At 36.1% G+C, this 25625-nt stretch overlaps 1 long non-coding RNA gene and 1 pseudogene across 1 annotated transcript in view; one reads left to right on the top strand and one right to left on the bottom strand.

Moving 5' to 3' along the window:
- The window catches only part of LOC114225657 (uncharacterized), a 218948-nt gene that overhangs the window by 186497 nt on the left and 6826 nt on the right, over positions 1-25625 (top strand). The gene's annotated exons all lie outside the window — the stretch shown is intronic.
- Positions 21106-21600, bottom strand: LOC114225638 (small ribosomal subunit protein uS17 pseudogene; annotated as a pseudogene).

The raw sequence follows: 25625 nt of genomic DNA, 5'->3' as shown, positions 1-25625 counted from the left end.
TGTATGTGTGTGCATGTGTATGTGAGTGTGTGCAGGACTGTGTTTGTGTCTGTGTGCATATTAAAGAATATAATAATAGAAGGAGGAAAATGGTTGCAATTATTTGAATGGTTTCATGAAAGCATCTCGGGATGTGTGATGTGTTTTATGAAGACTTTATGGAGAAATTGTCCCAGATGCTTATCAGACTTGGTTTAGAGACAGGAAAAGGCTTTTCTTGTTTGTTTTAACTGAGTCTTGAAAAGATTGATTTTAAGACTAGATTATGACATTTTCAGACTGCCATTTCAGTGTGTTCTCATTCAAGTAGGATAAAGAGTTACTGTGCACATTATTCTTTAAAAGTTATTTGTCATCAGATTCCAGACTCCAGAAAATACACACAAAAAATATGTGTGGCTATGATGACCAGTTGGGTTTTTACCCTAGACTAGTCTCTTCAATAAATTCAGGTTGTGGGGCCCTGTATTGAAATTATAAAACTTAAACTAACACGAAGTTCACCAGCATCTGTTTCATATGTTGGGGCAAGGCCACTGTGAAGGAGCATGCATAATTGTGCAGTTGTAGCCAGAAGTTTTGTTGTGGCTTCTTAGAGTAAATTCATCTCTGAGAATCTACTTTGTGGTGTCATTAAGGGGTATAGAAAAGTTTCTTTGTACTTCACAGGATTAGATGACTGGAACTGGGGTCCTATGCATTGATATCTCCAATCAGCTTTTTTACAGGAGTCTGCCGCAGAGAAAGAAGTAGCTTGCAAAGTTCAGTCCCCATCATTTAATCCCACAGGAGCACTAATTCACTCAAAATTCGTAAATGTAATGAATCTTTAGATCTGAAGTGATCAAGAGACAAGAAGGTACAGGGGGAGAGAGAGAGCACAAATTACGTTCAGGCCAAAAGAATTTCAGGAGTCCCGAAGCCCGTATGTCTACAGGGACCATCACCCATTTCTTTTTTTTTTTTCATTGTCAGTGACACTTTTAATATAGCTAATTTATAATTGAATCTCAAATTTCTCAACAATAGAAACCATCACCCATTTCTTATGTTCCTGGTCGATGACCCATTTATATTGTACAAGTAACAGATCTTCTCAACTTCTCACTGGCATTTGTGATGCCCCAGACTTAAGAGAAACTGGCTGAGAAGCCAGATGTGGTACTCTTCACCTCAAGCGGAATCACTATTCTGATTTCCCTCAATCTTTGTTGTTTCTAACAAACTTGTATCTATATTACACCATTATCAGACCGAGTGGGATTCTAATATATCTCCTGTGTCTCCTGACTTCTCCCTCCCACAAGCAGATTGTTCAGGGGAGATTGAACAGAATGTGGCACTTTCACCACAGTGCCTCTGGCAACCAAGTGAGAGAGACTGCTTCTGGTGGGTCGTTAACAACTGTGGAGATTCTGAATCTTTGGAGTGCTCGACAAAGGGAAGTTTGTGGGTGATGTGAAAATCCACATATGCCCATGAGAGTATATTGAGCACAAACATGTTGTTGCTTGGTGTGTCATCGAAAAGAGAAGTTTAGGAGCCACTGTTTTGGAGTAAGAAACAGCACAGAAGAATTCATTTCAGCCTGAAATGGCTTATTTAGCCACTGGCCATCAGACATGTAGACAGCATCAGGTCTTACTTTGACCTAGATGTGTAATGGGATGCACCAAGTTCCTTCAGTGAAGTGAAACTTGAATGCATCTTTAGGTAGAACTCTTAAGTGTCAAAAAGGATTTTCCCATAGTTAGTATAAATTTCTTGACCAGATAAAGAATGTATTCTTTTTGAGCCAAGAGGAAACCTCTGTTTGTTAGATACCCCCATACCATTTGATTGTTGAGGAAGGAGGAATGAGAGCAGCATTCAGATAGGATGGGAAGACTTTGGAGGTGAGCACCATGTGCTTATTGTTGGAGTGGACCTTTTCTTACCCTCCATGTATGTGCTAAATGAAGTAGGATGTGGTTAGTCATGTGGTTTGTAGCTAAATTAGATTGTCCATGGGGATCAGCTTCTTTGGCCTATAACAGAGACCTTGAACACTATTTTATAAATACTGAAAGAGAAGTCTTTCCCTGGATAAACATCACGGAGGAAGGGTTTGGGGATGCTAATTAACATCTTACATTTATAGAGATCTTATAGATTTCATACTTTGAAAAAAAAACCTGTTTTCTAACCTGAAATGATAGCCAATGCAGGAAAACTAACAAAAGATTCACATGCAGTGAGAGTAGTGTTCTTACAGCAGGAAATGATTATGGTCAGCAATGTGGGAGAAGAGTCATCCCAAAGTTAGCTGACTACAGTGGATTAAGTTCACATCTGGCTGATACAGACTATCCAAAACTGATGCTGGGAATGCAGGAAAACATTTGACAGTGCTGTGATTCTGTCCTATCTTTGTGAGCACCATCTGACAGTGCTTCATCAGTGAATTCATTATGACATCATTTTATGGACAATTCATGGACCAAGAAGATCTGAGAATCCCTGGCGTGAGGGGAAATGCCACAGACATCCGTGGTCTTGGATGCTCAGTGAGTAAACAATGGTTTTTAAGCAGTTTCTAAGGCCTGAGAAATAGTTGGTCATCACCCAGGCCTACACCCTTCAGCATGAGTTTTCTTGGGGAGGATTTGGAAACATCTGCCCCATACTGGCCCCACATGTTTCTAACACATTAGAGTGAATACAGCTAATATGGAGGAGCTTCTCTTGAACTGAACTCTTTAATGGAGAATGTTTGCATGAGGAGTCTGAATGCTAAGACACCAATGCCTTGTTTCACTGGTGCCAATTAATTCCCTGTCATAGTATTGACATGCATAGGCGTGGATGCAATCTTGCTCTGGAAAAAAAGAAATTCAGGAAATTCTTAAATCTGCATGCATAAGCCTTCATGATTGTAATATTTTGAGCATTATATGGAAAGATACACTTTCAGCTCAGTAGATATAGGTACAGATATAGACAGATATACATACATACACATACATGTTCATACTCAGGTATATATACACATAAAATCATCCTTCATGGACATTTGATCTACTTTTCCTATAGCTCTTTTAGCTCTTATCGCTCCCAAGATCCCACATGGCATCGAAACTAGGCTTATTTCCTTCTATCACGCCTTTATTCTGCATTTGCACTACTACCTCAGCCCAGTATCACTACTCTCTGTAATTCTCCTTTCAGACGACTGAAAAGATATGATTAAGTTTCTCTGAAAGATTTAACTAGACAATGACTTTGTCCTCTGCTAGCTTTCAGGACTATGTTTTTCTGTCTCTCATTTTACATTCCATTCCTCCTTGTGTCATCATCCTTTGGATACATGCTCGAAGATATTGGGTGTGCACTTCAATAAATGTTAAATTTTGGAAATGACCTGTTAGCTTTTATTTTGAGCGATTTTGTTTGTGAAAGAGCTGATCTGCATTTTTCACTGAGTTAACTCGACTTCTCTTTTTGTGACTGAACCCAACCAATCAAAACATTCTGTGCATATTTGTAGTCATGTAACAAAAGGGCCATATACAAAAATGGTTGCATTTGCAAACTGGTCCCCAGTGCCATAAATCATATTTTTGACAATAATATCCCTCAACCTCCAAGTTAAAAAGATTTGTATCTCCTGTAGAGAGGGCTTACAAGGAAAATGCTTTTGGCCTGTTGGAATTATTCTAACTAAATTCATCTTACTTTTCAAGCTCATGATGTAAAGTTAGATATTTGCTGAACATAAAAAAAATGAATGGTATTCTCTGGACTTATAGACATACCCTTAATTCTAAATGGACCACGTAAAGATCAAACATGTTGAACTTAGCAAACATAAGTGGAACGTGGCTTCTTTTGGCAGCTACTAATTTGTAATGTCTGCTTGTTCATAAGATGTATATTACTCCCTTATGATCCTGTGCCACATGAATAATGTGAACATTACTGACTTCTAATAAAAAGTACCATCACATTCCTTCAAGTATTATCTCACTGTGTATGTGAGATAATATGAAAATATGAAATAAATGAAAATATGCATAAACCTTCAGTGATAGTAAGAAAATAATGCCTTTTTTTTTACTTTTTTTTAAAAAGATTTTATTTATTCATTTGAGAGAGAGAGCAAGAGAGCACAAGCAGGGGGAGCAGCAGAGGGAGAGGGAGAAGCAGGTTCTCCGCTGTGCGGGGACCCTGACGCAGGGCTTGATACCAGGACCCTGGGATCACGACATGAGCCGAAGGCAGACGCCTAACCATCTGAGCCACCCAGGTGCCCCAGTAATGCCTATTTTAAAGAGGGGAACCAAGAAATGAAAGTTTTAGTAAGGCACTCATTCTCATACTGAACCTACAATTTCCATTACAAATTATTGTCTGATTTAGTGTCTACTTTCAGAAAAAAAAAAGACACATTGTACCAAATTAAAGTTGCTTTAAATGATAGCTATAGACTTTAGTGTTTCATGTAACAAGAATTCAGTGCAATATTTAATTTTAAATGAAAATGAGACTAAAATCAGTTAATACTTACACTGCCAGTCAAAGCTATTCTATGCTATTATAAAACACTAGACTTATTTTAATATGTATTTATCCCAAAGAGTAAACATATGTCAGTGACTGACAATGTAGCATCTTATAAAAAACATGGGCTTTTGCATCAGACAGACGCAGATTCATATTATATTTTTGCCACTTAATAGCTGTGTACCATTGGTACACACTTAAACCAAACCCAGGATTCTTCCTCTGTGAAAAGGGAATAATTATACTTTTTTAAAAAGCCCTGGTAACGTGTTCATTGAAGCACTATTTATAAAAGCAAAACCAGGAAACGACCTCAATGTTCAATTCCAGTTGTATTCATCAGATGTTGACACATTAATGCATGCAAGAAAGCATCTCCAAACTCTGTTATCTGCAATAGCAAGCATTTATTCTAATGCTTATGTGTCTGCAGATCAACTACAATTGGCTGATTTAGATTGGCTTGACTGGGCTGCTCTGTGGTGACAGTACTTGGCTCTAAGGTCCAGTTTGGGCTCAGATTTGTTCCAGATGTGCGTATTTTTTGGGGGTCCCAAACTCTCTACAGTGAGTCATCAAAGCATCAGAGCCAAACCAGTTTGGGCAAGCACAATTATCATTTCTGCATAAAATTCATTAACTTCCATTGGCCAAAATAAGTTCCATGGCCAAGCCTGAAATCAACAGTGTTAGAAAATCATATGCTGTAGGAGGGAGGGAAGCAAATATTTGCTATTTAATAATCCACAGTAGCTAAGTATTGTTTTAATGATTAAGCAAGATTCATATTATAAAGGCTATCTATTGTTAAAAAAATAATAACATAATAGAAAAAAATGATTGACATAGTAATATGCCTATGATCTATTTTCAAAGGAAAAGTACACTATAAAAAGACATCTGTGTAGAAAATTATAGGAAGGTTTTTGAGCAAAATGTTAACTGACAGTGGTTATCTTTGAGGAATGAGATACTGGATGATTTTGATTTCTTCCCCTTTACATGTTTTTCAGGATTTTCCAAGTCAGCTAGATTGATTACATATTTTTTTGTCATTTTAAAGTTAATTAATAAAACTTGTTTTTCAAACTTTGGAAAAATGTAACTTCTTATTTGGGGCAACAGCATCACCACATTACTATGGCTCAGGCAAGAAAAGAAATATGAAAGAATGTTGTAAATTACAAAGCAGAACAAAATGTAAGATTATTTTTATAATTTGGATTATGTCTCAAATTCCAGTATTCTGTATTCAAGTAGTTTTTCCTTGGAATACAAAAAAAAAAATGTTTTCATTTCATCCTTATTTCCAAAAGATAGTTTTACTGAGTATAAAATTCTAAGCTGATGCTTCTTCATTTCTTTTTGAATTTACTTTCAGAGCTCTGAAGATATTCTAACTTCCAGTGTTATTATTGGGAGGTCTGCTTTGGTTTAATTTTTATTTGTTTGAAGTTATTTTATCTTGTTTCTCTTTTAAGATCTTTTTATCTTTGATATTATAACAGTATACCTGGATGTGCTTTTTATATTTGGACTTCCTGAAGCTAAAAGTTGATATCCTTCAGTAATACTAGAAAATTCTAAATCATTAACACTTTGAATGTTTCCTTGTTTACAATCTTTCTCCCTCACTCTCTCTGTCTCTCTGTCTCTCTTTATCCATCTAATACTTCAGTTACCTTCTTCATCTTCTGGTTTGCTTAACTATATTTCATATTTTTAATTTCTTTGTCTCTGTACTATATTCTGTTTAAAGCCTTTATTTTCAGATTCATTATTTGAAACACGTGACTGATATTCTCTTCATAGTCTATATGTGTCTTTTCAAAACCTACAATATTTTGAGTCTGATTATTTTGGTGATTCTCATTCACAGTTTCTTGTATGCCTTCAATATACTTCTGAGAATGTTCTTTCTCAGTTCATTTACCGGGATGTCACCATTTGGAGGCTTTTGGTTTTGGATTTTTTTTTTTGCTCTTATATCTCCCCTTGCATAGACTCCAGGCTTTGTCTCTACTTTGCCCATGCAGCTGTGGGCCACCAGGTATGGCAGATGCCCTCAGGACAAACAGTGATTTTGGAACTTGCCTGCTTCTTTGTATTTATACCTTCTTACTATTTGCCTGTTAAGATTTCCTTGTCTTTTTCATCATTTCAGACAAGTAAAACAAAAATATATCATTTTATAAAAAGTTATTCAGTATTTGTAGGTATTATTTTCTGGAAGAGTTTTTCTGGACAACTATCCTACCATATTTTCAAAAATAAAAGTGCCCAATCATCTTTTAAATTACCTGTTTACCTGTAGACAAATGAAAGCCCTTTATGGATATGTGTTATGTTATGCATGTAGAAATCCCTAAAACTTAATCGCATACCTGACACATATAAGGCAATGAAGGAATAAGGAAGAAATGAATGGAATTAATCATATAATCTTATGGCATAAGGTCTTTGAAAAGTAACTACAAAATCAAGAAATGTAAGACATTACTATTTCCCCAAAAGATTTGGATGTCATATAAAGTTTCTCATTTTACTGTAAAGGTGCCTGAAAGAGATTTCATAGCCTGGTGAAAATCTTAATTATCTGAAAAAATTAAAAAGTCAAAATATTTCTAAAAATCTATAACTTATGCATAACTAGATACTTTCAAAAATGTATGGCAACTGGCAAAGAAACTACAATTTGCTATCAGGCCACTATTCTTTAATTGCCTAGTTTTAACTTGTTTGCACCCAAGAAAAAGACAACCTGATGGGTGTCTTTAATCCCTAACTTTATTTTGTAGAAATTTTCTGCCCTCTACATAAATAAGCCTAAATGAAAGAGGTAAAAAAGAGACAATTTGTGGTAAAAATGCCTATATTTTAGGAAAAGATTTGGGTCCTGGGTCCTAGAGGAAGACTTGAAGCATAGTAATTTATTTTTTATTTCAATCAGCTATGTATGGTCTGATCATAAGAAACTGAATTCCATGGATTGTATTTTTTTATTTTGGGGTTTTGTTTTGTTTTTGTATATTCGCAATATTTGTAAAGCCAAGCATTTAAACATGGAAACAGACAGGAAATTTTTATATACTTTTACTAGGCTGTTAATAAGCTTTAAAAAAAAAAAACACTACATTGATGAAAATTCCTGGGAAAAGGGCGAACCTGTGTTAGTGTGTGTGTGTGTGTGTGTGTGTGTGTGGTGTGTGTGTTGTGTCTACCTGTGTGTTTACACTTGTTTGTGGTTCACATATTTTGTGGTTGAATTATCCAAAGTTTGTTCCCTCCCTTCTGATGAAGACTTGCATTCCAACTTCATTGCAGTGTGCAGTTCTTCTGTGTGGTTTGCTTTTTCTTGCATCTGAAAATAATTTGGGAGAAACAGAAACATAAAATTTGATTTGGCCTGAAAAATTTTTTCTTCATTTCTTTTTAAAATGTGACCAGTCCAGCCATTTCTATATAAGGATAAAGAGTTGAACATTGGCTAATCCAGGAAAAATGTGAACCTGAAGACTTCTTCACATCCGATATTTGGGCAAACCAATCCCAAAATATCCAAGACTTATTCCTTGGCTCTGAGAATTACAACATCATGGGGATAGCTCTATTACCATTATTGGCAGATCTTTTGCTTGTTCACACTTAGCCATTGAGATTTTCTTCTTAAGATTCTTCTTGAAAAAGATTGAGTTTAACTAGAATGAACACTGCACTCCTAAAGTCACAAGAAACGTAAGGCAAAATGATTTTAATTTCAGGCATCAGTGCAAAGTATTTAAATCTGGAGGACTTCACTCCAAAATTAGACCAAAAATAGAAATCATTTTCTAAACTATGGAACATCCAATTCAATGAAACACCACCCAGGCATATTTACAAAAGTTTTGAAACTCTGGTATGTGTTTTTTATAAAATTAAATGGAAAAGTAGTCTTTAAAATTATATGATGCTACGTTAGTACAACTATGACTTCTTTTAAAGCTAGAATAAAAACAAATCAGATAAAAATACACCATCAAACTGTTAATAGTCTTTATCTTTTTATTTTATTTTAAAAATCTCAGAGATTTTTAAAAACTGTCACTTTTCTAAACTTAATGTGTGAGGGTATCTTTATGATTTTTATTTCTGTATTGTTGAGATATATATATATATCTGGAAGGGGCAGTGTGTTAAGGCAGAACATATTTCCAGGAACCTGAGTTCTGATTCTGTTCTTTACCATCTAGTCATGAGGGATTTATACTGGAATATTTATGGTCTAAAATACTATTATCCTGAGACTGTATTTCATTCATACCGTATTCTGGTGATCCATAAAAAAATGTATTTTCTATTCTGCTTACATTATATAAGGAACCAGATAGCTGTTTAGAAATGTATTCATACTGACAGATGTCACAAATCACATTTTTCACTTTGAAGTGACATTTCAGATGCAAACATTTGCCTTAATGACTCAAAAATGGCTCGATCTGGCAAGGTTTAAGTTGATTGCTGCTTAATATAGAGAGCACCAATATGTGGTACGAACAGAACGATGAAAGCAAATGTGGGTTAGGAACCATCGCTTTTATGGGTTTCTGTGTGTTAGGTTGTCTCATGCAAATGCCCATTTCTTTAACTCTTAGATATTGCTTTAAATCCTCAGGCTCTAGTATTAATCATAGTAAATACCTCATGTGAAATTATTTACCAAATAACTGAGTATATTTTCTCTTAACCCAACTTTTTATGTCATCATACTCAGTCAATTTAGTTCTAAAATAAAGATGAAGCCATCTTCCCACTCTCTGGTGTCACATGCAGAGCAGTAAGATGCACTCCTTTCTCTGTGAAAGGAGTAAAACCATGAAAATTTCCAGAATGCTTAACTCTAATGTATACCCTATTTCTCATTGTCAACTGACATAACCCAGTTTTCGATATGAACTGTAGAATGTGCCTTCAGTCCATTAGAAGTTATATATTTTTCTCTTTTTTTAAGATTTTATGTATTTATTTGACAGAGACAGACACAGCGAGAGGGAACACAAGCAGGGGGGATGAGAGAGGGAGAAGCAGGTTTCCGGCAGAGCAGGGAGCCCCATGCGGGGCTCGATCCCAGGACCCTGGGCAGACGCTTAAAGACTGAGCCACCCAGGCACCCCTATATTTTTCTATTCTTTAGTGTATTTCAGGAGAAATATCTTTCCCTGTAATCAAAGGCTGACGCCTTCCAGTACCTTCAAGTAATACCTCCTGTGGATATAATTTCTTAGAAGTTTTTTGAAAAATGTTATAAAGTAGCCTACAGAAGACCACAAACATTCCCCTGCATCATAGTGCAAATTATATGCAAGTCTCATGAACAGCCTACCTATTTAAATTATCCAGTAGAGAGTTCTGACAGTGGTTTGTCTGTGAAATTGTAGCCTGTGCCATTTAAGGCAGACCAATCGCCTTAACTGTTTTAAGAGCACATTTGTCTTGACCAGTCTGGTTGAATTTTTTCAAGGAGAAAGTCATTTTTCAAGCAGTAAACATTCTTATGTATATGAAATCCATATGGGAACCTGGGCATTTTCAAGTGAATACTGGTGGATATTCTACAAAACTATGGTCATCATTCAATCTAGACGTTCAGATGGGTTTTATTCAAGATGATTATAGACTCTGTATTTTAGTTGAATGAGTCTAATGAACAAAATTTTAGGTAGAGACAAACATTGTTGCTTTATTGGGTCTTATTCTTTATTATACATACTGATTGACCTGGCTTGGGTAATGGGCTTACCACATCCCTTAAGAAGCATAGATCTCCATAGTAAAACTGGGGAACTATTAGCAGACAGATGGGAATGAAGTTTGAGAAGGCAAGAAAAAAAATCCAGTGCTTTTTATTTATTTTCCTTGTTTCTTAAGTTAGAGCCAATGAAGTATATGCATGGAAAAATAATAGTTTTCCCTACAAGTGCTAATTATTTGAAATATTTGAAACTTCTTTTTCTTTTTCCCTTCTTCCCTCTCTAGTTTCCCTCCCTCCCTCCTCCCTTCCTTCTTTCCTTCCTTTTGCCCTTCTGTCATTCCATACTTCCCCCCTCCTTCCTTGTTCCTCCCTTTCTTCCCTTCCTCCCTTCCTTCTATGATGGCCACATTGTCATTCCAAAGCACAATACTAAATGTATAGACCTAGTTCAAGTTGATAATTGACACTGAGAATCAGATCAAACAACAATTAATTTATCGTGGCTTTTTCAGTTTTGTGGCTTGCTACAAAGTCATTTAGGTATGTGTGAAGAACTAAGCCATTCTTTTCTTAAAATAGTAATTGCTCTTTCAAAATTTAAAAGGACAGAATTTTTTAATTTCAAGTATCCCTCCAGATATATTTCTTAAAACCCTATGTTGTGCTGTAATAAAATAATTATAGAGTTAGAAAAAAGTATTCTTAACAGAAAAAAATTTTGTGAAAATGGGACTAGAACTATTTGTTTGTTGCTTCTTGTACTCAGAGCTGGTTTTTGATATTGAATAAAGAAATATTTTCTTATATTAATATTGTAAATTTATATAATGACATTAAAGATACATATTTTAAAGTAGTGTTCCCTCAAAACACTAGAAATTTTGTGTTTCTCCAGTGAACAAACTGGAGAACTTTTGTGACATGGCACAAAACCTTTCCCAAAGGCTGCTGTTGTGGTTGGTGTTAGAAGTTGCATTTTCCCCCACCTACTATTTGTTCTATTGTAAATTTCATGAACTAAATCTTTTCTGTTTTTCTTTTATTTCCTCCTACAAATAATTTCCTGAAAGGCCAGCTAATAATGTGCATCTTTTACATAGTGGCTGAATTTGCTATATTATCATTAGATCAGAAGATGCTATATATGCATGGTTTGGGGCTTGTCTATGATTATGCATTGCTGATCCAGTAGAATCCTTCCAAAGACAACAGGCTAAACTTGATTGCAATTAAGATGATTCACATTTTTTACATCCAAGCATATATAGAGAGGGATCATTTTATACTGAAATAATACAGTCAATGGAGCTGATTTCAGACTATCTCTTTGAAAAGCAAATGCTTATGGAGAGAGGTAAGAGTTCAATTAAAATTGTCAGTGAGAGGAGAAGATGGAATAGGCATACTTTTCCTTATTCCTCCCACTATGGACAACTAAAAATCCTGGTCATTATATACAAAACAAACATAGGAAGACTGAAAGATGAGAGAAGAAGGCAGACTGAGTAGAAACTCAGGACCCAAGAAATGACACAGTGGTGAATTCCCTGTATTTTATTTTTGCCTCATATGTCCCAGACTTGGAACTAAAGAAACTGGTAACTCAGAAACACAAGTGGATATGGACCAAAAAACCCCAACAAAAGCCTGCTCTCCTTAGCTAAAGGACCAGGAATAGGATGGCCTAGCAAGAAAGAAGAGTTTTAGACAATAGCTGCTCTACTTTAGCTAAATACCATAGGAAAGAAAAATCTGGCCCTGCCCTCACCAGTGGGGCCAGCGAATGCTGACAGGAGGTTCTAGACTTCTACCATCATCAGGCTATGAGGAATGCCCCCCAACACTGGGGTAAGGTCAGAGAAAGCCTAGTGGAGCATCAGGATTTTCACCACCATCCAGCAGTAATGAAGCCATCTTCCCACTCTCTAGTGTCACATGCAGAGCAGTAGGATGCACTCCTTTCTCTACCAGCAGGGTGGTATCAGAGGATGCTTATTGGGGGGGTCTGAATTCTCACTCATATCTAGCAGTAATAAGGAGTGCCTTCTCTTTTCAGGAGTCAACAGAGACTGAAAGGGAAACTAGAAACACATCGAGCAGTAATGAGGTAATGCCCACACTTCACCTGCCACAGTGTTGTCAGAGGAAGATAAAACTAAAGCAAATAAAATTACCAGATACATGGAGAGACATTACAAAATGTTAAAATGTCAATTCACCAAAAAGAGCTAGCAACCTTAAATGTATATGCACCAAAGAACAGAGCAGTAAAATATGGGAAACAAAAACTGATAGAACTGGAAAGAGAAATAAACAAGTCCACAGTTATAGTTGAGGATTTCGACATCGTTCTCTCAATAATTGATAGAACAGCCAGACAGAAAACCAGCACAGATATAGAAGAACTCAACACTACCATCAACCCACAGGCTTGAATTGACATTTATAGAAAACTCCCCAACACCAGCAGAATACACATTCTTCTCAAAGATCCATAGAACTTTGCTGAAATAAATGATATCCTGGGCAGTAACACAAACTAGAACACATTTAAAACAACTGAAGTTATACAAAGTGTGGTCTTGGACCACACTAGAATCAAACTACATACCAATAGCAAAAAGATAACAAGAAAACCTCTAATCATTTGGAAACTAAACAACACTTTTATAACCATGGGTCAAAGAGAAAGTCTCAAGGAAAATTAAAAACATATATATATATATATGTATATATATAATTGAATGAAAATTAAAATACAATATATCAAAATTTGTGGGTCATAGCTAATACAGTTCTAAGGGGGAAACTTATATCACTAAATGTTTGTATTAAGAAAGAGAAGATGTCTCAAATCAATAATCTACACACATAAGTTTGATAATTTAGAATAAATGGACCAAATCTGCAAAAAGCACAAGCTATCACAACTCAATAAGAAATAGATAATGAGGATAATTGCAATAACACTAGAACCATTAAGGGAACTGAATTCATAATTTTGAAAGTAATCATACAAATATTTAAAGAAAAAGTAACATCCGTTATACACATGATATTTTCCAAAAAGAATAGGAAAAACATTTCCCAGTTAGTTTTATGAAGCTAATATTACCCTGATACCAAAACAAGACAAAGATAGTACAAAAATGAAAAGTTCAGACTAATAACCCTCATTAATAAAAAGTAAAAATCCTTAACAAAATATTAGCAAATAGTATTCAGCAATATATAAAAATAATTATATGTCATGACAAAGCAGGGTTTATTTCTGGGATGCAAGACTGGTTTACTATTGGAAAATCAGTAATGTAATACACCATATTAACAGTATAAAGAATAAAAATCAAATAATGGTATCAGTTGGTACATAAAATGCATTTGACAAAAATTCAGCATTTATTCATGATAAAAACTCCCAGAAAATTAGGAATAGAGGAAAAATTCCACAACTTGATAAAGAGCATTTTCAAAAGCAAAAATAAAAACCCTACAGCAAAGATAGACTTAATGATGAAAGACCAAATGCTTTCCACCTAAGATCAGGAACAATCCAAAGATGTCGGCTCTCACTGCTCCTATTCAAATAGTAATTGGAAATTCCAGCCAATGCCATATGACAAGAAAAGGAGATAAAAACCATAGAAATCATTACACCCCAAAAGTGAAATACTTAGGTATAATGCTAACAAAATATGTGCAAGATGAGGAAAACTACAAAACTCTGATGAATGAAATAAAAAAAAAAGAATTAAGTGGAGAGATAGTCCATATTTGTGAACTCAATATTGTTAAGATGTCTGTTCTTCCCAACTGACCTATAGATTGATTCAGTGCAATCCCAACCAAAGTCTCAGAGGATTATTTTGTAGCTATCAGTAAAGTGGTACTCAAGTTTCCTTGGAGAGGCAAAAGATCTGAAAGAGCCAACACAGTGTCAAAGAACAAGTTAGAGGACTGACACCACCTGACTTCAAGACTTACTATAAAACTACGGTAATTAAGACAGAATGGTATTGGTGAAAGATTAGACAAATACATCAATGGAGCAGAATAGAGCGCCCAGAAAGAGACCCACATAAACAGAGTCAACTGATCTTTGGCAAAGAAATAAAGACAATACAATGGAGCAAAGATGGTCCTTTCAACAAATGGACATCCACGAGCAAAAAAATAAATAAATAAATTTAGACATAGGCCTTACACACTTCACAAAAATTATCTTGAAGTGGATTATTGACATAAATGTAAAGCACAAAACTATAAAACTCCTAGAAGACACATAGGAGAAAATCTAGATGATCTTGAGTGTGGTTTAGGTACAACATCAAAGGCATGATCCATGAAAACAATAATTGATAAACTGGACTTCATTAAAATTAAAAACTGCTCTGCACAACATAATATCAAGATAATAAGAAGATAGGGCACAGACTGGGAGAAAATATTTGCAAAAGACACATCTGATAACTGTTACCCAAAATATACAAAGAACTTGTAAAACTCAACAATAAGAAAACAAATAACCCAATTAAAAAATGGGTCAAAGATCTTAACAGACATGTCCCCAAGGAAGATGTACAGATAGCAAATAAGTGTATGAAAATATGCTCCATATAATATGTCATCAGGGAAGTGCTAATTAAAACAATGAGATACCACTACACGTCAAGTAGAATGGCTGAAATCAGGAATGCTAACGTTAAAAGCTGGTGAGAATGTGGAGCCACAGGAATTCTCGTTCATTGCTGATGAGAATGAACTGGCACAGCCACGCTGGGAGACAGTTTGGTAGTTTCTTACAAAACTAAACATACTCTTACCATACAATCCTGCAATTGCACTCTTTGGTATTTACCCAAAGAGCTGAAAACTTATGTCCACACAAAAACTGTACACAGATGTTTATAGCAGCTTTATTTATAATTGCCTAAACTTGGAAGGAACCAAGATGTCCTTAAGGAGGTGAATGGTTAAGTAAACTGTGGTACATCCAGATAATAGAATATTATTCAGCTCTAAAAAGAAATGAGCTTCAAACCATGAGAAGAGGGACACCTGGGTGGCTCAGTCAGTTAAGCGTCTGCCTTTGGCTCAGGTCATGATCCCAGAGTCCTGGGATCGAGCCCCTCATCGGGCTCCCTGCTCAGCGGGGAGCCTGCTTCCCTCTCTCCCTCTGCCTGATGCTCCACCTGCTTGTGCTCTCTCTGACAAATAATAAATAAAGTCTTAAAAAAAAAGCCATGAAAAGACATAGAGGAAATTTAAATGAATATTACTAAGTGAAAGAAGCCATTCTGAAAACACTACATATTGTATGATTCCAGCCATATGACATCCTGTAAATAACTAACTAGGGAGATAGTAAAAAAGTCAGCAGTTGACAGGCATTGGGGAATAGAGAGATGAGTAGGCAGAGCACAGAGGATTTTTAGGGCAGTGAAAATACTCTGCATGATACTATAATGGTAGATGCAAGTCATTATATATTTGTCCAAACCAACAGACTGTATAACACCAAGAGTGAACCGTAAGGTAAACTATGGACCTTGGGGTGATAACTATGTGTCAGTGTGTGGATTCATCTAGTGTAATAAAGGTACCCGCTGGTGAGGGATATTGATAATGGGTGAGGCAATGCATGAGTATGGGCAGGGTGTCTATGAAAAATCTCTGTGCCTTCCTCTCAGTTTTTCTGTGAACCTAAAACTGCCCTAAAAAATTAAAATCTTAAAAAAATCCACACAGATTATAAAGCAAAGAAATAAAACTGTTAATATTTGTAAAGTATATGATTGTCTCTGCAGAAAATCCCAAGGAATTTATAAAAACTCCTGGACTTGATAAGTGAGTTAGGCAAGATTGCAGGATACAAGATAAGCACATACAAGTTAATTGCAGGTCTCCCACAGGTGTCAGGCATGGTTAGCAAGGTCAGCGGGGTCAGCGGTGTCCACAGCAGTGGCCCCGCTGCAGGTGGGAAATGATGCAATAAAAATCTTTTTAATTAGGGGCGCCTGGGTGGCTCAGTCGTTAAGCATCTGCCTTTGGTTCCGGTCATGATCCCAGGGTCCTGGGATCGAGCCCCGCATCAGGCTCCCTGCTCTCAGGAAGCCTGCTTCTCCCTCTCCCTCTCCCCCTGTTCGTGTTCCCTCTCTCGCTGTGTCTCTCTCTGTCAAATAAATAAAATCTTTTAAAAAAATCTTTTTAATTAAAAAATAAAATAAAAGTGGATTGTAGTTCTGTATACTAACAATGAACACACAGACATCAAAATTAAAAATACAATGCCATTTTTGTTCACTCAAAAAAAATGAAAAATTTAGGTATAAATCTAACAAGCACATATGCTGAAAACTGTAAAATGCTGATGAAAGAGATCAAAGGAGATGTAAATAAGTATAGAGCCATGCAGTGTTTGTGAACTGAAAGACTCAACATAATAAAGATGTCAGTTTTCCCCAAATTCCCATCCAGGTTTAACACAATTTCTATCAAAATCCCAGCAAAGTTTTTGTGTAGTGAGAGAAAGATTATTCTAGAATGTACATGGAAAGGCACAGGAGCTAGGATAGCTAAAACAATTTTTTAAAAAAAAGTAAGTGGAGGAAACTCCTCTTCTTGATTTCAAGACTTATTATATAGTGATGGCAATTAAGATAGTGTGATCGTGGTGGAGGAATACACACAGAGATCGAGGCAATAGGATAAAGAACCTGGAAATAGATTCACACAATGATACCCAACTGATTTTTGATGAGGGGGCAAAAGCAATGCAATGGAAGAAAAATAACTTGATTTTCAATCAATGGTACTGGAGTGATTGGATGTCCGTAGGCAAAAAAAATAAACTTCAGCCTCCTCTTCATATCTTATGTAAACTATAAATCAAAATGGATCATGGACTTAATGGTAAAACATAGAACTATAATACTTTTAGAAAGAAACACGAGAAGGGGCGCCTGGGTGGCTCAGTTGGTTAAGCGACTGCCTTCGGCTCAGGTTATGATCCCACGGTGCTGGGATCGAGTCCCGCATCAGGCTCCCTGCTCGGCGGGAAGCCTGCTTCTCCCTCTCCTACTCCCCCTACTTGTGTTCCTGCTCTCGCTGTCTCTCTCTCTCAATTAAATAAATAAATAAAATCTTAAAAAGAAAAAAAAAAGAAACAAGAGAAAAGAGAAAATGTTAGGGATCTAAGACTAGGCAAGGACTACTTGCGCTTGATACAAACAGCATGGTCAAAAGGAAGTAATACGTTGATTTCATCAAAATTTAAAATAAAACAACAACTTTTGCCCAGCAAAAGACCTTGTTAAGATGCTCAAAACAAGCCACAAACTAAAAAAAATTTCAAGCCACATATCTAACAAGAGGTATCTAGAATATGGGAAGACTCAAAACTTAGTACAAAAACAGCTCCGTTAGAAAACAGGCAAAAACATTTCACTGGCCAGGATGCACAGATAGCGCATAAGCACATGAAAAGATGTTCAACAATATTAGCCATCAGGGAAATGCAAATTAAAATCTCAGTGAGATAGTACTAGACACCTATCAAAACGACTAAAAGAGAACAATAGTGGCAACCCAAATGCTAGTAAGGATGTGGAGAAACTAGATTGCTTCTGCGTTGCTGGTGGGAATTTAAAATGATCTAGCTATTCTGGAAAACAGTTTATTGGTTTCTTAAAAAACCAAACATGTAACTTCCCTACAGCCCAGCAATTGTACTCCTGGGTATTTATCCCAGAGAAATGAAAACTTACGTTCACACAAAAACCTGTACACAAATGTTCATAGGAGTATCATATGTAATATAAACTGGGATGGGGGCAGATATTGTTTAATGGATGAATGATTAAAAATACTGTGGCATATTCATATCATCAAATATAACTCCATAATAACAAGGAATTAACTATTGATACACATAACAACTTGGATGAATCTTCAAAGAATTATATTACATTAAAAAATGCCAATCCCAAAAGGTAACACACTGTATACTTTCATTTATATAACATTCTTAAAATAACAAAACTGTAAAAATGGAGAACAGATTAGTAGTTCCCAGAGTTAGAAATAGGTGGGAGGGAAAGGAAGATAGGAGAGAAGTAGGTGGCTATACAAGGGCAAAATAAGAGATCTTTGTGGTGATGGAAATGTGCTGCATCTTTTTTTATCAATAAATCCTGTTTATTTTCTGTATATTAAGGTTTTTTTATTTTAAATTCTCAGTTAGTTAACATACGTGTAATATTAATTTCAGGTGTGCACTAGAGTGATTCAACACTTCCATACAACACCAGGTACTTATCCCAACAAGTGCCCTCCTTCATCCCCATCACCTATTTCACCCATTCCCCCCCACCCACCTCCTCACTGGTAACCATCAGTTTGTTCTCTATAGTTAAGAGTCTCCTTCTTGGTTTGCCTCTCTCTCTCTTTTTTCCCTTTGCTCATTTGTTTCTTAAAATCATATGGTATTTGCTTTTCCCTAACTGACTTATTTTGCTTAGCATTATACTCTCTAGCTCCATTTATGTTGTTGCAAATGGTAAGATTTCATTCATTTTTATGGCTGAGTGATATTCCATTGTATATACATACCACATCTTCTTTATTCATTCGTCAGTCAGTGGACATGGGCTGTTTCCATAATTTAGCTGTTGTAGATAATACAGGTATAAACATCAGAGTGCATGTATCCCTGTGAATTAGTATTTTTGTATTCTTTGGGTAAATACCTTGTAGTGCAATTGCTGGATCGTAGGGAAGTTCTATTTTTAACTTTTTGAGGAACCTCCATACTGTTTTCCATAATGACTGCATCAGTTTGCATTCCCACCAACAATGAAAGAGCGTTCCCCTTTCTCCACATCCTTGGCAACACCTGTTGTTCCTTGCATTGTTGATTTTAGCCATTGTGACAGGTGTGAGGTGATATCTCACTGTAGTTTTGATTTGTATTTCCCTAATAAGTGATGTTGAGCATTTTTTCATGTGTCTGTTGGCTATCTGTCTTTGGAGAAATGTCTCTTCATGTCTTTTGCCCATTTTAAAATTCAATTATTTGTTTTATGGGTGTTGAGTTGTGCAAGTTCTTTATATATTTTGGATAGTAACCCTTTATCAGATATGTCAATTGCAAATATCTACTCCCATTCCGCAGGTTGCTGTTTGGTTTCATTGATTGTTTTCTTTGCTGTACAGCTCTTTTGTTGAGGTCCCAATAGTTTATTTTTGCTTTTCTTTCCCTTGCCTTAAGACATATCTAGAAAAATGTTGCTACAGCCAATGTCAGAGAAATTACCTTATGTTCTGTCTTCTAGGATTTTTATGGTTTCAGGTCTCATAGGTCTTTAATCCATTTTGTGTTTATTTTTGTGTATGGTATAAGAAAGTGGTCCAGTTTCATTCTTTTGCATGTAGCTGTCCAGTTTTCCCAACACCATTTGTTGAAGAGACTGTCTTTTTCCCATTGCATAGTCTAGTCTCCTTTGTTGAAGATTAATTGACCATATAATTATAGGTTTATTTCTGGGTTTTCTATTCTGTTCCATTGATGCTATGCATCCTTTTTTTTTTTTTTTTTTTGCCAGTACCGTACTGTTTTGATAACTACAGCTTTGTAATATAAATTGAAGTCTGGAATTGTGATGCTTACCATTTTATTTTTCTTTTTCAAAATTTCTTTGTCTATTCTGGGTCTTTTGTGGTTCCACACAAATTTTAGGATTGTTTCTTCTACTTCTGTGAAAAATGGTGTTGGTATTTTGATAGGGATTGCATTAAATCTATAGATTGCTTTGGGTACTTTAGACATTTTATCAATATTTTCTTCTAACCCACGAGCATGGAATGTCTTTCCATTTCTTTGGTTCATCTTCAATTTCTTTCATCAGTGTTTTATAATTTTCAGAGTACAGGTCTTTCATCTCTTTGGCTAAGTTTATTCCTAGGTATTTTATTATTTTTGGTGCAATTGTAAATGGGATTGTTTTCTTAATTTCTCTACCTGCTACTTCATTATTAGTGTATAGAAATGCAACAGATTTCTGTACATTGATTTTGTGTCCTGAAATTTTACTAGTTTTGTAGCCTCTGACTTTAGTGGCTTTTTGGTGGAGTCTTTAGTGTTTTCTGTATGTAGTATGTAGTATCATGTCATCTGCAAATAGTGAAAGTTTTACTTCTTCCCTACCAATTTGGATGCCTTTTATTTCTTTCTCTTGTCTGATTTCTATGGCTAGGACTTCCAGTACTGTGTTGCATAAAAACAATGAGAGTGGACATCCTTGGAAAAGCTCTCAGTTTTCCCCCATTGAATATGCTGTTCACTGTGGGTTTTTTATATAAGGCCTTTATTTTATTGAGATATGTTCCCTCTAGACCTTCTTTGTTGAGGGTTTTTATCATGAATAGATGTTGTTCTTTATCAAATGCTTTTCTGCATCTATTGAAATAATCATATGGTTTTTATCCTTTTTCTTATTGATGTGATGGATCACATTGATTTGTGAATATTGAACCCCCTTGCATCCTGGGAATAAATCCCACTTGATTGTGGTCAATGATTTTTTTTTTTTTTTTTTTACTGTATTGTTGGATCCTGTTTGCTAGTATTTTGTTGAGTATTTTTGCATCTATGTTTATCAGAGACACTGGCCTATAGTTCTCTTTTTTTTTTTTATGGTATCTTTATCTGGTTTTGGTATCAGGGTATCTTGCCTCATAGAATGAAGTTGGAAGTTTTCCTTCTTGTATTTTTTGGAATAGTTCTTTTTTTTTTTTTTTTGAGTGGGAAAATAACTTTATTTTTTTCAGGGGTGTGGACAGATGTCTCGTCTCAGATCTTCTGGAACTGCTTCTTGGTGCCAGCAGCCTTTGTGACTTTGAGCACGTTGAAACGCAGTCTTGCTCAAGGGCCGGCACTCATCCACTGTGATGATGTCACCGATCTGGACATCCCTGAAGCAGGGGGACAGGTGCACAGACATGTTCTTGTGGCGCTTCTCAAAGTGGTTGTACTTTCTGATGTAGTGGAGGTAGTCTCGGCGGATGACAGTGGTCCTCTGCATCCACATCTTGGTCACCACACCAGAAAGAATCCGCCCTCGGATGGAGACATTACCAGTAAAGGGGCATTTCTTGTCAATGTAGGTGCCCTCAATGGCCTCCTTGGGCATCTTGAAGCCCAGACTGATATTTTTGTAGTATCGCTGGAGCTTCTCCTTGCCAGTTTCTCCAAGCAGGTCCCTCTTCTTGTTTTGAAAGATGGTTGGCTGCTTTTGGTAGGCGCACTCAGTCTGAATGTCCACCATCTTCCCGGCCACCTCAAAAAAGTTTTAAAAGAATAGATATTAGTTTTTAAATAGTTTTAAAAGAATAGTTTAAAAAATGGAATGGTTTTAAAAGAATAGATATTAACTCTTTTTAAATGTTTGGTAGCATTCATCTGTGAAGCCAGCTGGTCCTGGACTTTTGTTTTTGGGACTTTTTTTGATTACTGATTCAATTTCATTGCTGGTAATCAGTCTGTCCAAATTTTCTATTTCTTTCTGCTTCAGTTTTGATAGATTATATGTTTCTAGGAATTTATCCATTTCTTCTAGATTGTCCAGTTTGTTGGCATACAATTTTTCATAATATTCTCTTACAATTATTTGTATTTTTGTAGTGTTGGGTTTTATTTCTCCTCTTTCATTTGTGATTTTGTTTATTTGGGTCCTCTCTTTTTTTCTTATTACTTATTTGTTTGGGTTTTTTTGTTTGTTTATTGATGAGTCTGGCAAGAGGTTTGTCAATTTGGTTGATCTGTTCCAAGAACCAGCTCCTGGTTTCATTGATCTGTTCTATTGTTTTTTAGTTTCTATATCATTTATTTATGCTCTAATCGTTATTATCTCCTTCCTTCTGCTGGTTTGGGGTTTTGTTTGTGTTTCCTTTTCTAGTTCCTTTACATGTAAGGTTAGGTTGTTTCTTTGAGATTTTTCTTGCTTGCTGAAGTAAGCCTGTCTTGCTATCAACTTCCCTCTTAGAATCACTTTTGTTACATCCCAAAGGTTTTGGTTCATTGTGTTTAATGTGATGCATTTTAATGTGTCCACATCAATATCTTGGCTGTGATAATGTATAACAGTTTTGCAAGATGTTATAATTTGGGGAAAACTGGGTAAGAGTTACATGAGATCTCTATATTATCCCTTACAACTGCTTGTGAATTATCCCCAAATTAAAGATTAATTTTAAAAAGTGTCCAGTAGAAGTCACCAAAGTTAAGGTTTATAATGTCAAATTGCTACTGAAAATTACTTATTTTCAAATTTTGGAGTGAAAATTAAGTTTCCTACAGGTATTTGGGGTTAGGACAATTTCCATTTAAGGTAGTTTCTTGCTGTCAGTTACTTCTCCCATTTTGTATAGAGAAATTCTTTCAGTGGCATTTGTAAAAGTCATTAACAGTCTGAAATGATGCAGTGATAAATTCTGGATTTATACTCAATTATTAAATATTCATAAAAACTCAATTATTAACTACTCATATAAATGATTCTGGTATCCTTTTGTCCAAGCATATTTATTACTATTATGTTGCCCAACAATAAATATTATATTTTTGGTCAATTTGTGAAAATATTTGCAGTGTTACTATGTTTCCATAAAATGAAACTCTAGTAAGTAATGTAGCAGGAATCATAATGAATAATCTCTAGTAGTTTTGTTTTTTTAATTTTTTATTGTTATGTTAATCACCATACATTACATCATTAGTTTTTGATGTAGTGTTCCATGATTCATTGTTTGTGTATAACACCCAGTGCTCCATTCAATACATGCCCTCTTTAATACCCATCACCAGGCTAACCCATCCCCCCACCCCCCGCCCCTCTAGAACCCTGTTTGTTTCTCAGAGTCCATAGTCTCTCATGGTTCGTCTCCCCCTCCGATTTCCCCCCCTTCATTTTTCCCTTCCTACTATCTTCTTTTTTTTTTTTTAACATATAATGTATTATTTGTTTCAGAGGTACAGGTCTGTGATTCATCAGTCTTACACAATTCACAGCGCTCACCATAGCACATACCCTCGCCTGTGTCTATTACCCAGCCACCCCATCCCTCCCATCCCCACCACTCCAGCAACCCTCAGTTTGTTTCTTGAGATTAAGAATTCCTCATATCAGTGAGGTCATGTGATACATGTCTTTCTCTGATTGACTTATTTTGCTTAGCATAATACCCTCTAGTTCTATCCATGTTGTTGCAAATGGCAAGATTTAAATTTTTTGATGGCTGCATAATATTCCATTGTATATATATACCACATCATCTTTATCCATTCATCTGTTGATGGACATCTGGGCTCTTTCCATAGTTTGGCTATTCTGGACATTGCTTCTATAAACATCGGGGTGCATGTACCCCGTCGGATCACTACATTTGTATCTTTGGGGTAAATACCCAGTAGTGCAATTGCTGGGTCATATGGTAGCTCTATTTTCAATTTTTTGAGGAACCTCCATACTGTTTTCCAGAGTGGCTGCACCAGCTTGCATTCCCACCAGCAGTGTAGGAGGGTTCCCCTTTCTCCACGTCCTCACCAACATCTGTCATTTCTTGATTTGTTAATTTTAGCCATTCTGACTAAGTCAGACAAAGACCCCATCAAAAAGAATTTCAGACCAATATCCCTGATGAACATGGATACAAAAATTCTCACCAAAATACTAGCCAATAAGATCCAACAGTACATTAAAAGGATTATTCACCACGACCAAGTGGGATTTATTCCTGGGCTGCAAGGTTGGTTCAACATCCGCAAATCAATAAATGTGATACAGTACATTAATAAAAGAAAGAACAAGAACCATATGATCCTCTCAATAGATGCAAAAAGAGCATTTGACAAAGTACAGCATCCTTTCTTGATTAAAACTCTTCACAGTGTAGGGATAGAGGGTACATACCTCAATATCATAAAAACCATCTATGAAAAACCCACAGCGAATATCGTTCTCAATGGGGAAAAACTGAGAGCTTTCCCCCTAAGGTCAGGAACACGGCAGGGATGTCCACTATCACCACTGCTATTCAGCATAGTACTAGAAGTCCTAGCCACAGCAATCAGACAACAAAAAGAAATAAAAGACATCCGAATCGGCGAAGAGGAAGTCAAATTCTCACTCTTTGCAGATCATATCAAAGTGTTTTTAATTAACCTTAAAATCATTTTCCCATTGCAAATAAATTAAGCAGCAATCCTCATGCCTCACAGTCCCCATTTCAAGGTCTCTCTCTGACTCAGTCAATAGCTCTCACTGATTGTTTAGTGAATCCATTCTTGAATCTTTGCAGACCTGACTAAGTGCACCCAAAGTATTAAAGACCACAGAGCTCCCAAGTGGGCCAATGAACCTGAGTTTTCCCTCTGACGGATTAGGCTATATGTGGCTAGGAGGCTCAAGTAGTTCATTTTTAAGGTTTCTCCCAGAGATATCCTATAGTCTATAATTCTAAATGTAGCATTTACTATAAATTGGGTGTATAGATGATTGTGCAAGTTGGAGCAAGAAACTGAGGGGTGAACACTTGAAGCAATGCTGCTGTTGTGGGCACAGAATTTTTATTGGCTTTGGAAACATTGGTTTTCTCATAGTAATGATGATGTAACTGGTCAGGATGGTGATAAAAAGGGGCATTTGAGGTATTCATAGATAAAACCATGTGAGGGACCCATGGTCATAAAGCAAGGGTACAATAGCTGCCAATGTTTAATCATCCTTCAAAATACAAAATTATGCTTCCTCTCATAGAATTCTAGAATTGGAAAAGATGTTATAGAGATGTTATTTCATTAAACCTCTCATTCTAGAGATTAAGAAATAATAGTCAAAGAGGTCAAATTACACTTCATCAGACCTACCAGGTCTTAAGATAAAAATGGTATATGAGGATTAGGCACAGGAAGCATCAGAAGGCCCAAGCAAGCAGCAGAGTCTGGAGGCTTAGACTTACGTTTCATTCACCACGGTTGTATGAAGCATAAAGAGCAAAGCTGATTTATGAACTATCAGCTAAGTATGAGTGTGCAAGCTAAAAGTGGATTGGGACTTCACTATAGCCCCTCTCCATGGTGACCTTGAAAGACATTAGTTGGGGAAAATCTCAATAGGCAGAACTCCAGGTGGTACAAATGATATTCCTCTTTTGGTGGAAAGAAAATAGCCCAGGATTAAAATCTATGTAAATTCATGGGTGACAAATAGCTTGGAAGGAAAAAGGTGGGAAGATCAGGGACAGGAAGGTCTGCAGTCAAGATCTGTGGATGGATTCATGGGAGTGGGCATAAAGT

This window comes from Eumetopias jubatus, unplaced genomic scaffold (assembly GCF_037043125.1).
Source record: "Eumetopias jubatus isolate StellerSeaLion01/CBP00866 unplaced genomic scaffold, mEumJub1_p1.0 scaffold_6, whole genome shotgun sequence".
Taxonomy (NCBI): domain Eukaryota; kingdom Metazoa; phylum Chordata; class Mammalia; order Carnivora; family Otariidae; genus Eumetopias; species Eumetopias jubatus.
The sequence above is the reverse complement of the archived record's forward strand: the minus strand, read 5'-3'. Positions and strand labels throughout refer to the sequence as shown.